This window comes from Protopterus annectens, chromosome 3.part1 (assembly GCF_019279795.1).
Source record: "Protopterus annectens isolate FY-2018-M chromosome 3.part1, PAN1.0, whole genome shotgun sequence".
Classification (NCBI taxonomy): domain Eukaryota; kingdom Metazoa; phylum Chordata; order Ceratodontiformes; family Protopteridae; genus Protopterus; species Protopterus annectens.
Window position 1 is genome coordinate 1465971622 of NC_056732.1, and position 12481 is coordinate 1465984102.

General features: G+C 40.2%; 1 protein-coding gene across 2 annotated transcripts in view; it reads right to left on the reverse strand.

Moving 5' to 3' along the window:
• The window catches only part of RSU1 (Ras suppressor protein 1), a 1003924-nt gene that overhangs the window by 741552 nt on the left and 249891 nt on the right, over nt 1–12481 (reverse strand). The window lies entirely within an intron of this gene.

Below are 12481 nucleotides of genomic sequence, written 5' to 3' on the forward strand. Positions count from 1 at the left end.
GACGATACGGATTTATTTTCATTATATTACAAATCTTAACTGCTAGTGACTTAAAATCTTACATTGGAGACTACTTTATTAAACAGATTTAGATCTTAGGTGCTTTAAAATCATGAAATATTATTATTAGTAGCCCATGTTATAAAATATTTGAACAAACATTTGCATTAAAGACACATGCACAATAACAGAAACAAAATCATTTTTGTCATGCATTATACATATATACATTGTCAACTAGCTAGGCTGCGAAGGTAAAACCAGGAAACCAGAGTTCAACTCTTGGTGCCCCCTGACTGCTTCAATGGCTCATCTTTTAAATGAAATGATTTGTAGAGTGTCAAACAAAGTACAGGGTTTAAACCCCCTCAGAGTTGTAGGTTTTATCAGTATGGCAGTTGGTGTAGTTCCTATGATACAGAGTCTAATTCCCTAATCCTTACTTGCCTGCTGTTACCTAGCCCCCATGAGCACTGTTTGGTTATCTAGGAATTTAGACTAGGATGCTCAGTAGTCCTCTGGGCTGAAAACCTAATAATTCCAGTGTAACAAATTGCTTAATTCCTGCCTTCCATTAAAACCTCACTCCTTCTCCAGAACATCATTCTGAATGCATCTGCCCCACAAAGTCAATGGCTAAACAATTTGCTCCTTCCCTTTCCTAAAGATCCCACCTCCAGTTGTTTATCTCTTTTACAATACTCTGCGCTTCAATTACAGTTAGTTTAGATTTTGATTTCCATTTTCTAGTAATTGCTTTTTGGCAGCCAGTAACATTAAATTTACCAAGTCCTTGCTATATCTAGACAATATAGATCCCTTATGCCAGCTCAAAAAATGGATTTCCTTACTGATGACCATTTGAATCACCAACATTTCTAACAAAGTACACTGTAGGGAAGTTTTAAAATATGCCAACTCTGTAAATTCCCCAAAACAGGTTTCTAGTTACCTTTCTTTTTCGAATCATGCCACCAGCATTTCATGTCTACCTGTGGAAAAAAATTCTTAGAAGTCTGCTTGAGGTACAAAAATATCAGCTGCAAATACTTTCAAGCAAAAAAATCTGAAATCTTCTGGATTTTGTTGCATACTTGGGAAACACACACCATCCCACTGTTCCACTCTAAATTGCCTTTACATTCTATCTTTTCTAATGTCTTCTGACTGGTCCTTATAGTTATCATGCAATACTCCCTACTAATTATCCCCTTTTTTTGGCAACTTCTGTTTTAGACTCAATTAAAAACTCTACCAGAGAGGGTCTTTCACTTAGCACTCCCCTACCCCTTTCTCTTTGCCTAAGCCCTGTTATCACTCCCTGGTAGGGAAGGCAGTCTCTAACACGCAGTCCAAACTTCTGTTTGGCCTCATCCCACTCTGTTACCTTTCCCTCTCTAGTCATTTGTTGCCAATACCTTGGGTTCTTTGCCAGTTTTCTTCAGTAAATGCCAACCCCCTCTTGCTAATTTTCTATACCGTTAATTGCAATCATCCCTATTGGTAAAATCACCTTTCTCCAGTCCCATGTTGGCTTAGCTCTTAGAATACTTTACTTCATGACTATAATAATCTATACAGTTGTTACTCTTCTTAAAGACCTGCATAATGTACAAGTAATGTTATTTAGTTATATAGCTATATTGTTGCAAGTTTGCAGATTTGCATATTATCACGTTAATTACGAGTTAAGTGACTAGGATATATTAAATACCAATAACCCATGTGGGCACTTGAACTTATTAGCAATAGTTAAGACTGAAAACTGCAGCAGATAATAAAAGGGTTAACCTTACAATAATGTTAATTTTCACTTTAAACCTGAATATGGTGAAGGTTTAACCACATGAGTAGTACTGAGTGGAATCCTTTCCCCTTGTTTTTTTTTTCTCTTTCTGATATTGCAGAAAAGTGTAGTAAACAAACACTTGCATTCAACAGGTTTTTAAAATAAATATATTTTTACTACTTGGGTGCTGTAAATTAGTGATATACTAGCCATACAGCTACTAACCAAGAAATGTCAAAATGTTTGAGCAAATATACGTGTTAAAGATATTTAGGAAAAATGTCTTGTGACTGCTCATAATCTGTGTAGCAACATTGGAAAGTACCAATTAACTGGTAAAGGGGACTTTATTAACATGTTGGCTGATCACTTGTATTTACCTGAGCTCAGGCCACTTTCACTGAAATTGCTTGTTCACTCTTCTAAAAAATGAATTTTAACCAGATGAAATTAGAAATTCTAAGAATGTTACATGATGCAATGTAAGTGCCAAGTTGTATATATTGGGTTGTTAAATATTAATAGTGTTTTTAATACATGCACCAAGTGGTATGGACTGCCTCTATTGTGTCAATATGTGACAGATGGAAGTTGGATACAGATGCAAAGTTATACATAATGCGAGGAAAGTCAACTGAACGCTATTATTTTTGGAGAGCTACTATTATTGCATAGAAACGTTTATAGAAAAAATATTTCCTAACATGAAGGCGAGTATCTTCCCTTTTATGATTATATATCCAAAATAATAATGGTAATAATCGATTTACTCAATTCAGGGGGAAGTCATAGTGCATAGAAGAGTGACTGCATGGAGAAAGTCTCTGAAATGATGCTACCAGCCATACTGTCTTTTAACTGAATAAGATGGTTCTCAAGTTTGTCCAACACAACTACAGTGGATATAAAAAGTGTACACACCCCTGTTAAAATGCCAGGTTTTTGCAATATAAGAAAATGAGACCACAATAAATCATTTCAAAACTTTTCCCAGCTTTAACGTGACCTATAACCTGTACAATTCAATTGAAAAACAAACAAATCTGTTATGGGAAAAATATAAAAAATAAAAAAGTACAATAAGCTGGCTGCATAAGTGTGCACACCCTTAAACTAATACTTTATTGAAGCACCTTTTGATTTAATTACAACATTTAATTACAGCATTCAGGTCCTTAATGCTCTCTCTATGTCCCTACACAATCTCCCAGGATACCTTTTAAATAGCATGAAACATCACCTATCAGGCCATCTGGAATTGCTATTTAACTCTAGCCTCCATACAGGTTTCGTGCCTCATGAATGGAGATCAGCAACTGTCATCCCTCTGCACAAAGGCTGGCCATCTACAGACCTACAAAGTCTCACTAGTCTTGTATGTAAAGCCATGGAAAGAATTATGGAAATGATCAATAGTGATATAGTAAACCTCCAGACAATGGACCCAATCCAGTTTTGTTTTGTCGAGAGCAGGTCATGCCTTCTTAACCTGGTAGACTTCTTTGAGAAGGTCACCAAAGCAATGGATGAGGGCAAAATCCTTCACACTGCATACCTTGACCTGGCCAAGGCATTTGACACAATACTCCACTTGGACATTCTTGACAAACTCAAGAGGTTAGGTACAAGCTCTTATGTCACTTTGTGGATAGCCAAATGGCTCACAGACAGAACCCAGGAAGTTAGAATTGGGGAATCCACCTTACAAAGAGGCCAGTCACAAGTGGAGTCTCTCGGGGATCAGTCCTTGGACCCCTCCTTTTTCCACTTACTTCTTTAAAGTCAAGACAAATGTCGATGGTCTCTGGCTGACTAAATTTGCAGATGACTGTAAATTAGGAGCAGTTAGTGAATCCCACATGGACACAAAATGTTCTCCTGGAAGGGCTGACACAGACAAACAACTGGTGTCTGTCACGGACTTAAACTAAATGCCAAGAAATGCTTAACAGTACCCTTCAGGAAGTCATCCACCCCTGGTAACTATCATATTGACAACACACCTCTTAGAGTTGACCCAGTAGTCAGAGACTTACAGTAATCTAGCCCTTGATCATCACATGTCTACATTGTGCAACTTATAAACAAAGGTACAGCTTCCAAGTCCAAGGAAGTCATTGTTCCACTGCATTCGGCATTCATCAGACTTATCATGGAGTATAATGCCCCCTCTGATGTGTATCTAGCCAGGCATATCCAACAACTGGAATGCCCACAGAAGTTCCTCACTAAAAGAATGCAGGCCATAAGTAAGATGCCCTAGGCAGACTGGCTCAAGTCCCTATCCCTGTATTCTGTCTCCTACAGGATTTTGAGGGGAGATCTATGCCTGGCATAAAGGGCATTGTTGGGTGCAGCTCTGATGGACCTCCTGCATATCCACAAAATAAACAGCACCAGAATTACCCATTCTAAAAACTTAAACCTTGCCTGTGATATAACTAGGACCTGCTGGAGATACAGGTATGTATCCCAGAGACTACCCAGTCTCTGGAACAGGCTTCCCATCCATGTGAAGTAAAGATCCTCCCTAACCCAATTCAAGTGCAACTTGGACAATTGGATGGGGAACGGGAAATTCATCCCTGGTTTGGCATCTATGTCTCTAATTGACACAGGCAACCTGTAAATGGTTCATTTCCCAAGCCCCTGCTTACACTTATTAGGGTATCAGAACTTGTCAGAGATTTAGGATGCATGGCTAAGCTTAAAATGGCCCTTATGGTCGTTAGCCTAATAAACACCTACGAACCTATGCTCGGACAGGTGTACAGTGCAACCCACTGCAAACCACATGCCCTTTCAACCACTTTGCTCAAAAATCAAAAACAATGATCTAAAATCAGGGGCAGATTTTAAACATTGTTCTTGTATACTCACAAACTTGCTAGTATAACAGGTATTGCACTGGCAAGCATTTTTTTGAAAAACAGAGTCCAAAAGTCACATTTGTCATTTTTGTGACTGCAATCAGCAACAATTTGCCAGAAACCACACATTTTACAAGAACCAAACTATGACTGTTTACATCTTAGATGTCTGCTTGAGATCATTTGAATGCATGAATACATAAAATAATAGCTTAGAAAAGCATTCAATTTTGCTGCCGTCAGAACCACACAGTGCACCCCCCCATCTTCTTAGCTCAAGAATCACAAAGACACAACATCAGAAGAGATTTTAAACACTACTCTTTCATACTTAAAAAGATACTAGAATAACAAACCTTGTATTAGCACATTGCCTGAAGGATATGATCTAATGACTGTAATCCATAACAGTTTGCCAGGAAACTACACATTTTATGAGGAACAGACCAAAACCCCACCCAACTTCTTTGCTCAAGAATTCCTCTCAAGGACCAAAATAGCAACAATGTTTAAATACTATTCTAACTCACTCAAGTGAGCAGATGTTACAATAACAACATGCATTCTGAAAGCAGTAAGAAGTAAGAAAACTCCTTCGTCCTAATTACTGTCATTATAGCAGAGGTGGAGATATGCTCTAGAGAGGAGAGGAATGAAGGTCAGCAGGACTAAGACAAAATATATGTGTGTGAATGAGAGGGAGGATAGAGGAATGGTGAGGATGCAGGGAGTAGAGGTGGCGAAGGTAGATGAGTTTAAATACTTGGGATCAACAGTTAAGAGTAATGGTGAGTGTTGAAGAGAGGTGAAGAAGAGAGTACAGTCAGGATGGAGTGGGTGGAGAAGAGTGTCAGGAATGATTTGTGACAGACTAGTACCAGTAAGAGTGAAAGGGAAGGTCTACAAGAGGGTAGTGAGACCAGCTATGTTATATGGGTTGGAGACAGTGGCATTGACAAAAATGCAGGAGTCAGAGCTTGACGTGGCAGAGTTGAAGATGTTAAGGTTTGCACTGGGTGTGACGAGGATGGACAGGATTAGGAATAAGTATAGTAGAGGGTCAGCCCATGTTGGAAGGTTTGGAGACAAAGCCAGAGAGGCAAGATTACATTAGTTTGGACATGTGCTGAGGAGGGATGCTGAGTATATTGGGAAAAAGATGCTAAGGATGAAGCTGCCAGGTAACAGGAAAAGAGGAAGGCCTAAGATAAGGTTCATGGATGTGGTGCGAGAGGACATGCAGGTGGTTGGTGGTGCGAGAGGACATGCAGGTGGTTGGTGTGACAGAGCAAGATGCAGAGGACAGGAAGAAATGGAAACAGTTGATCCGATGTGGCGGCCCCTAACGGGAGCAGCCGAAAGAAGAAGAAGATACTACTTTAGACAAATGGGCAAACTGTACATCAATATCCTGATTGGAAAATGAGCGTTCTCCAGCAGGGTATTAATATACAAGTAGTGCCTGCTGAGAAGAATGAGCCCGCCGCTTCAGGGCTGCTCATCAAGCCGCCATGGAGCTCGGACTGAGGAAATGGACTGGATGCCATTTTAAGCTCACTAAAGCAACATTTTTGCTGTTTAGCGGGTGTAAAATATATAAAAAGAAGACAAAAAGGTATGTGTGTCTGTGTGTCTTTTCGTCTGAGTGTGTGTGTGTGTGTGTGTGTGTGTGTGTGTGTGTGTGTGTGTGTGTGTGTGTGTGCGCATATGCGTGCATGTCAGTGAGAGTGAGCAAGCCGTTATTTTACGCTCGCTAAGCAGCACTTTTGTTGTTTAGTGAGTGTAAAACAAAAAGAGAAAAAAAAAGAAAATGTGTGTGAGTGTATGCATGCATGTAAGTAATAGAAAGAGCGAGAGATAGAGCGATTGTGTGTATGTGTTTCTGTCTGCACGTGTGTGTGAATGGGTGCATGAAAGCAGAAAGACTGTGTGTGTGTGTGTGTGTGTGTGTGTGTGTGTGTGTGTGTGTGTGTGTGTGTGTGTGTGTGTGTGTGTGTGTGTGTGTGTGAGAGAGAGAGAGAAAGAAAGAGATGGACGGAGAGAGTGAGAGAAAGCGAGAGTGATGTGTGAGTGAATGCATGTATGTAAGCAGAGGGGACTGTGTGTACATGTGTGTAAAAGCAGAAGAGACTGTGTATGTGTGTATGGGAGAGAGAATGGGCTGTATGTAAAATTGTTGTTTCACTTGCTTATTTAAGCACTATTTTTTATATACATTTGATGTAAAATGCTTCCTCCAACACCATCAACATATACTACAGCAAGTTTGAAACAGTAGGCAGAGGAGCTATTTTACATTAAAATATATAAAAAATAATATAGTACTTAAACAATAAATAAGCAAGTGAAACACAACAATTCTACAGTGAGCCCATTGTCTAAGCACAATAATGCCCTCCAGGGTGTGTGTTAGTGTGTAATTAATGCCCTTCCAGGGGGTGTGTTAGTGTGTAATTAATGCCCTTCCAGGGGTGTAGAGGCCCTCTGCCACACCCCCTGAGCGGGCATTAATTACACATCAGCACACACCCTGTCATGCATTATTGCTTGCATAATCATTATTGATTGATTTACTTCTTGTTAAGAACATAGTGAAACTATGAGCCAAAATATATATATATTTTTAATTGTAGACAGCCGACAGGCAGAGAGCTGTGTCCTATGTGGTGCTATGTTCTACACACACACCAGGTTTGCAAGGTGCTGTTTTTAATTTAAAATGGCCATGCAGCACTACAGACCTTTCCCACAATTGGTTCATTTTGACCTGTAGTAACTCGAAGAATCTGGCTCTCTCATAGACTCTTCAATCATGCCAAAATCTGAGCTGTCTCTTGTCAAAGCAGAACAGTGGAGTGCACACAAATGGATTGAGAGGTATGCCTGTCAGTTATCTTGGTAGGTAAACCAAATTATATTCTGGTCAAAGCAAGGAAAATAACCATACTACTAAAGAGTATAAACTGGATGAAACCGGAGTGCATTTGAAGTTATATGCAAGAAGCATGTGCTATATATTAAATAAGATGTCCTGGGGACTGAAATGTAAATTGATAAAAGGAAGAAATGTCAAGAGGGATTGATACCAGTTTATAAAGCATTGTATAAAGATGGTAAACAGGCAGGGAAATATTATACACTATGGGAGAGGAACAACCAGGTATATGTTGCCATATGACAGCGCAACAGGCACAGATGTCTTTTTGACAGAGATCTTTTTCAAAGTGCGTCTGGGAAGCACTGGTTTCAAAACAAGGGAATATAATGCAATGTAGTAATGAAAACTGGGATTACAGGAAAAGGCTATAGAAGATGGTGCACATGCACTGGTACTAAGCATTCTGGACACAATTAGTAGATGTTGAAAACTGGGGTGGCTTTAATGGGGGCATTGGTTAAAGGATATAACCCGCCTTCACCCAAGATGAAGACCAGAGAAAGCCAGAATAAATAAATTATATATTTGTGACGTATGTATGATTTCTCTCCATAACAATCAAGTGTAAGAAGGATGTAGAAGGATGTCCTGGAGAGTATAAAGTCATGTCACTACAACAAATTAATAGCATAGTACAGACAAGAAGATTGCTGTGAAAGTTTAGATTTTTGAAAATATTTATGTAAAACCAGACAGTATGCCATTTCACAGGGAAAATGTACATGACTGTAAATATATATCTTTCATTAACAGCAATAAAGAGAGATTTTTTTAAAACGATAAAAAGGTGCATGGCATCTTGAGTAACTTTTGTTTAGCTGTAGATGTTTTATTTACTAATATAATTATCACTAAAAACATAGGAATTCATAATTTATTTAAATGAAAATAAATCCTATTGACATATTCTCAGTTACAAACATTATGTACCACATATAAATCTTCTGTACAGTCATTGTCAATCCAGCATTACATAGCTCAAGCAATTCCTGCCTTCTCATAAACCACATTCCTCTTCCAAAAACATTATTCTGCATTTATTTTCCCCACAATTCCCAGTTTTTCAATGTAATTTCCTCCTACGCTTTTCTAAAGATCCAACTTCCAGTTCTTTTATCTTTGTTACTGTATTCACTACTTCAAATAAGTTTGGTTTAGACTTTGATTTTCATTTTAGAGTAAATGCTTTTTTTTTTTTTTTTTTTGCAAGTCACCATAATTCATCTTAGCAATGCCTTATTATGTGTAGGCAATTCATATCCTGTATCCCAACTCAAAAAATAATTTCTTTAGTTACACCAATCTGCTCACCCACTATTTCTGACAGAGTAGTCTGTAGGGAATTTTTAAAGTCTACCAACTCATTACACTCCCAAAAAAATTAAGTTCCAAAATTAGTTCGTTCTTCCCTATCACACCTCCAACTTTTGCCATCTACCACAGGAAAAATTCTTTAGGGTCTGCCTGTGTATAAAAATGCCTTTGCAAACACTTCCAAGGAAAAATCCCAAATCCTCTAGATTTTGTTGCATATTTTAGGGAGCCACGTATATATCCTCCCATTACTTCTTTGTGAATCACTTTAGTCTCTTCTCAATCTTTTCTAACCCCCCCCTAACTGATTCCTAGAATGGTCATGCTATATTTTATACGCCCTAAGTATCCCTTTTTTAACAGTAGCTTCTGTTCTAGATTAAATTAAATACTCTGACAGTGCTTGTCTTTCACTTAGGATTCCCCTTTCCCTATACTCAGATATCAATCCTTGAGAGTGAAGGCAGTCTCTTGCTTGCAGTCCAAATTTATTCTTGGCCTCTTCCATTCTATTAACTTTGCATCTCTAATTATTTGCTCCCAATACCTTGGGGTTCCTTTGTCAGTTTTTTTCAGTAAATTCCTGCTGCCTGTTGCCTATTTTCTGTACTCCTAATTGCACTCATCCCTATCAGCAGAATCTCCTTTCTCCATTCCCGTTCTGGCTTTGTTCTGAGAATACTTTCTGCTACTTTATGAATATAATATGCAATTATACATTTTATTAGTTTGATAACAGCAATGTCAGGATGAGAAGATGCACAGGAAAGTGTAACACTATCCTAAGCATCCAGAGCTAATATGCAGACTCCCAGGAGGAGACTGCTATAAGAATGGCAGCAGCAAAGAACAGAAGGATTCTGATTCTGAAAACCGAATATTATCATCATCTAACCATATCGCCATGGTAAAGAACTGGCCAGGAACCTCTTAGTTTCATAGTTTCACAGTTTAGTACTAGGCTATCTGCCCTAGGGCATTTATAAGCATAGCCATAGTGTATGTGGCTTTCGCCACCCCATGTAATGGTACAAAAGTATAGATTTAGTTTACTGTGCCCTCTGTCTAGTAGTGACACAGAGATGACCCCCGGGGTAAACCTACGATCTCCCATCCACTCGTCAAGATTTCTCTTGAAGAGAGTCAGTGAGGGGCTCTGCCTAACATGAACTGGGATCCTGTTCCAGAGTGTGGGAAGCCTCTGAGTTATGAATCTGTCCCTCCAGCATGTCCTATTCATATTTGTGCTGAGGTTTAGATCTTTACCTCTCGTGGTTCTGATGGATTTGGATTTTTTGAGATGGAGCATGTCCATCAATTCCTGATTGGACATGGCCTTGTATGTCAGGCATAGATCACCTCTGAGTAGGTGGTATGCTACTGAATAGAGCTGGTGTTTCTTTAGTCTGGCAGCATATGACATATGTTGGAGACTCTTGATCCTCTTGGTGAGGTACTTTTGGGGTCTCTACAGCTGCTGCAGGTGCCAGGTGAGGTACATACCAAATGGGGCATTGTACTCAATCATGGGCCTGATAAGGGAGGAGAATAGGGGTACAATGACCTCCTATGATCTGGATGTGAATCCCTTCATGATAAGGTGGGCAAGGTAGAAGGTCTTTCTAACCACTTTGGCAACGTGGGTGTCGAATGAGAGGTCACTGTCAACTTGGGTCCCCAGGTCTCTGATTACTTTTTCCGTACTCAATGGGTTACTGCCTATGTAATAATTTGTGGGTACTTTGTTTTTCCCAAAGGGGATGACTATACATTTTTTGGCATTTAGTTTAAGGCCATGACTTCGGCACCAGTTGTCCGTCTCAGTAAGGCCTTTCTGTAGGATGCATGTGTCAGCTGGTGTATCGACTATGGCGCCTAGTTTGCAGTCATCTGCGAACTTGGTCAGCCACAACCCTCCCGTGTTTGCTTTCACATCTGAGAAATAAATGCCGAACAATAGGGGTCCCAGGACAGAGCCCTGTGGGACACCACTTGTGACTGGCTTTGAGTCTGACATAGCTCCAGCGATTTTGACTTTATGGGTTCTGTCCTTTAGCCAGTTTGCAACCCATCTTGTGACATATGGGTTTACATTTAAGCTGTTGAGCTTGTCTATGATGCCTGAGTGGGGTATTGTGTCGAAGGCTTTAGCCAAGTCCAGGTAGGCTGTATGGACTGCTTTGCCCTCATCAATGGCTCTAGTGACGGTTTCAAAAAAGTCAACCAGGTTCAAAAGGCAGGATCTGCCCTTTACAAAGCCGAACTGGGTAGGATCAAGTGTCTGTAGGTCCCCGATGTCTCTGTTTATGAGTTCCATAATGATTCTTTCCATAGCTTTGCGGACCAGGCTGGTTAAGCTTATGGGGCGGTAGTTTCCAGGGTCTGTAGAGGAGCATCCTTTGTGGAGTGGGACCACTGTTGCTGTACGCCAGTGTTCAGGTACATATCCTGTAGTAAAGGCTAAGGTTAAACAGCATTTTTATGTGTGGGTTTAGCTCCTCTTGGAGATTAGGTAGCACGCAACCCGGGATACCATCAGGTCCCATAGATGCTGTGTTTTTAGCTTTGATGAGAGCGGCTCTCACCTGGACATCTGAGATGACAGGGAGGTTACATTCAGCTGGGATAACTATTTCTTCTTTTGGGGGTGAGGGAGGGGAGAAGTTTGCACTGAACCTGTCTGCCAGTATGTTGGCAATATCTGTGGGTTCAGTGTATTTTTTGTCGTTATGAACTAACTCTGAGCATATCCGAGGGTTTCCGCCCAAGTTTCTAACATAGCTGAAGAAGGCCTTATGGTTATCTTTAGTGTCCTTAGCGATTTTTCTCTCAAAGTTGGCCTTGGATGTTTTTATGAGTGAACGTAGTTTTTTGCTAGTGCTGGTCAGAGATGTCTTCCCTTTATGGGATTTTGCTCTGTCTTGCAGTAGCTTCCTTCTTTTGTTATACAGTTTGTTTATGGCTGGGGTCCACCAGACAGGCCGCCTGCCCTTGGTGGAGAGGGTTTTGGTTTTATTTGGGATTGCATGATCCATGCATTCTTGGAGATGTCTGTAGAAAGCATTTGTGAAGGATTCAGCATTGTGGGATGTGGTTTCCTCTGGCCCTGGGGGCTTAAAGGATACCATCTCAGTCTTGAGAAGTGTAAAGTCGGCCTTTGAGAAGTTTCTCACTGTAGTCTTTTGTGCTGGGGGTGGAGGTGGGATATGAATATCCAGGGTGATTATTTTGTGGTCAGATCTCACTAGTGAGGGGTATACTTCCGGTGTGGAGCATTTTGTCCCCATGTTCAGGTCTAGTATATTTTCTCCCCATGTGGGAGAGGTGACTAGCTGTTCCATTGCATTAGAGTTAATGAATTCCAGGAACCTTTGGGCTAGGGTGTTAGGGCTAGAATAATGCACCCAGTCTATGTTAGGGTAGTTGATGTCTCCCAATATGATGGTATTAGGTGAGACATTCATATCCTCCAATGTCTTCAGGAAGGCTGAATGGGGTTCCTGAGATTGGGAGGGTGGTCTGTAACATGCTACCAGTTGTATAGCAGTTTTGCCTATGGTTAGTAGCACC